Source organism: Berghia stephanieae, chromosome 1 (genome assembly GCF_034508935.2).
Source record: "Berghia stephanieae isolate SIO BIC M18660-M18661 chromosome 1, UCSD_Bste_1.3, whole genome shotgun sequence".
In the NCBI taxonomy this organism is placed as follows: domain Eukaryota; kingdom Metazoa; phylum Mollusca; class Gastropoda; order Nudibranchia; family Aeolidiidae; genus Berghia; species Berghia stephanieae.
The window spans coordinates 48,010,288-48,013,784 of record NC_088360.1 but is presented as its reverse complement, the minus strand read 5'-3'; positions in this window follow the sequence as shown (position 1 = coordinate 48,013,784).

Below are 3,497 nucleotides of genomic sequence, written 5' to 3'. Positions count from 1 at the left end.
ACAATTGTTTTCACGAAAGAGCATTCATTGTTGAAATTTTACAGAGTGATTTGCTTTGATTTCTACACAAAATTAAAAAAAGAAAATGAACAGCACGAGCCGACTTGATAATTTAAAGTGACTATCTCTACACCCTCAGTGTAAAGGTGGAGAAAGAAAATAATAAGTTACACTACAGTGTTAAAGTGCTCTAATTGTTACTGCCATATACACTCAAATACTTAAATATAATAGCAAGGCGATCTTATTCATGAGTCTTCTTTTGAAACATACTTTGTTTCTTTTAAAAGTTTGTATACAGATCAACACAGTTTGTGTGAAAAACGTGTTCATTGCAACTGGAAGTTATGAGAAGAGTAAATTGACGGGCTGAAATGAAAGTAGGCATACAAAACTATTATAAACTGGTATCTTAATTTCTTATATGCAGGACAACAACAAAAATAAAAATTAAATAATTACACATCATTTTGTACATCAGATTTATAGTTTAACAAAGGAAGGCAAATAAATCATCTAAAGCCTACTTGTGCTAATCTGGAGCCTGTGACAAACTGGACCTGTGACAAACTGGGCCTGTGACAAACTGGGTCTGTGACAAAATGGGCCTGTGACAAACTGGGCAGCCTCCACTTATAGATATCGTGAGGCAAAATCCTACGGCTATGTGGTCTATTCGTATGGCACTCGCTTTCGGATCGGAAGGTCCTGGGTTCGAGCCTCACTCGGCACCTTGGAAAAGGCTCTTTGCTCACCTTCTCTCACCATACTCAGGTGTAAAATGAGTACTTGTCCGTTAACAACATTGTCTCTCTTCGAAAAAGATTGTAATATCTCCTGACTGGCGTCAAGTCTGGTCCTAGATGTTAAGTGTTGCTGTTGGCCAGGGACCCCTTGTAAAGCGCGTTGAGCACCATTAGTGGATATTGCACTATATAAAAGTTCAATTATTTTATTATATTCATATTTTTGATCCGTCCAGGAAGGACCACAAGGATACTATCAAGATTTCAAATACACGGATTAGCATATGCTGAAATTCTGAAATGGAGGGGAAAGCATGTAACTATGTCCTACAGATGTGCTTTGGCTGGACAAGCAAGGAGCCATAACCAAACTGTGATTTGAGGGCAAAAAAGAACAAAATGACGCATCCCGAACATTGACATACACGCACACATGGAAACAGGCAACGCGTACTACGCATTACATTACTCAAATCGCATTGCGCACTATACATTATGTACACACGGAAACAGGGCTTTACCGTTTTGGGAAACCAGTCATTGCTTGGTGGAAGAAAAAAAAAGTCTAACGTTGGCTAACTGCTCACTCAAACCATATTCGTTTGGGCGCCAATGCTCGGTCTTATATTTAGCTATTTATTTAGCGGAAACTATTTGGACGACCGGTCTTACTAACAATAAATGATTGTCAATGAATTAGATAACTAAATTTAATCCGAAAAAGTATGATGAGACAGTACCAGACAGAGCATAGAGAAAATCATGTCCAAAAATTCAGCCACGTCAGATCGGCAATCAGAAAATTTGAGGTTCGATCCCCAGTCCTGGTGAGCTGACTTGCTTGGGACGACTTTTTTCTTGTAAATGTCTTTCCGGTTTTCTTTGAAACGGTTTCAAACACATATGCTCAAATATTTGTCTTATAGATGGGGGGTGACGAGTACTCCCAAATAATTCAACTAATTGAATATTGCAAGAGTCTCAATTTTCGACCCTTATTTATGCATTAAGTTCGGTAATGATGTCAATAATCATAAAGATTCTGATCTTTAAAAAAACTGCGTCTCTACTCAGGTTTTTAATTTCCTTACATTTATAAATTTGAATTCCTTTATGCGTAACACGACCACACCGAAATTACAAAACATCTAAATTTAGTTTCGTGGCCATCGTGTAGTAAAATCATAATTTGACAAAAGTGAGGATTTCTCAGAATTGAATCACAATTGAATCAGCTGAGAAAATATAAAATTTCTATTTTGAAATCGTAATGATCACTATTAAAGATATTGTTAGTCTTAGGTTACCCCATCTGTTACTTTTATTACAATGATCTGTAAGGGGAGGGGCATTATTTTTGGCCCACCCGAATTATGTTTTGATCTAAGGAAGAACAAACAATCATGAATAAATAGACTATTTTAAAGTTAAATGGATCACGACCACAGATTTCACACTGGCCCATGCGGATCTACATTAGAAGAGTCCATTTCACAGCAGGTGTATTACTCTGTTCCTTGAAAAGAAACATTAAAACATTGACGTCACCACGTGGGCATCTGATAAACCCAATGAAACAAGGATGCAAAAGAGGCAGAGTGGTCGGATGTGTGAATATACACGCTGTTCATTTATGAAAAATATAGAGGGGCCTTTACAGACTATCCTGATGTGTCATACATTTTTCTTTTTATTTTGGATATTATGCACATCGTCAGTAATTCTCAGTCTGAATGAATCAGATTATTTGAAGTAGTAGTAGTAGTAGTAGTAGTAGTAGTAGTAGTAGTAGTAGTAGTAGTAGTAGTAGTAGTAGTAGTAGTAGTAGTAGTAGTAGTACAACTACTACTCTTACTCTACTACTACTACTACTACTACTACTACTACTACTACTACTACTACTACTACTACTACTACTACTACTAGTAGTAGTAGTAGTAGTAGTAGTAGTAGGAGTAGTAGTAGTAGTAGTAGTAGTAGTAGTAGTAGTAGTAGTAGTAGTAGTAGTAGTAGTAGTAGTAGTAGTTGTAGGAGTAGGAGTGGTAGCAGCAGTTGTAAGAAGAAGAAGAAGAAGAAGAAGAAGAAGAAGAAGAAGAAGAAGAAGAAGAAAAAGAAGAAGAAGAAGAAGAAAAAGAAAAAGAAGAAGAAGAAGAAGAAGACGTGGCTCTGTGGTCTAGTGTTATGACACTCGCCTTCGGATTGGAAGGTCCAGGGTTCGAATCCATCTTTATATATATTTAGGTTGTGGTCCACCTACATACCATGGATGCGACATTGGGAAAAAGTTATAAACACACTTATAAATGTTTGCTACACTAATGACTAATCTACATAGAGTTGTTTAATAGTTAATAGGCCCACTTATTCAACTCAAAACACTGTGCTTGATATAGCAAAGGTCATTTAAAATACTATACGATCAATGTCTCTTTTCCATTCAAACACATGTGATGGTCTAAGGGATAAGGAGTTACTCATTGTAACCCGAGAGACTGGATTCGAGCACCCATTAAGGCATACTTTAGGCTTATTTTTCCTTACAGAAGATACGTTACCTTCTATTTACTCGATTGGACACTATCCGTCGATACCTTGCATTTATTCGTTATAGTATTATCTAAAATGTTTTAATGTTGGATTGATCAGTAGACGTCATTATGTGATACCTCAGAACGATAGAGTAATTAAATAAACAGACTGAGTTTTCTGGCCAAATTATTCAATACTGTCGTTCCAATGTATGGCATTTAA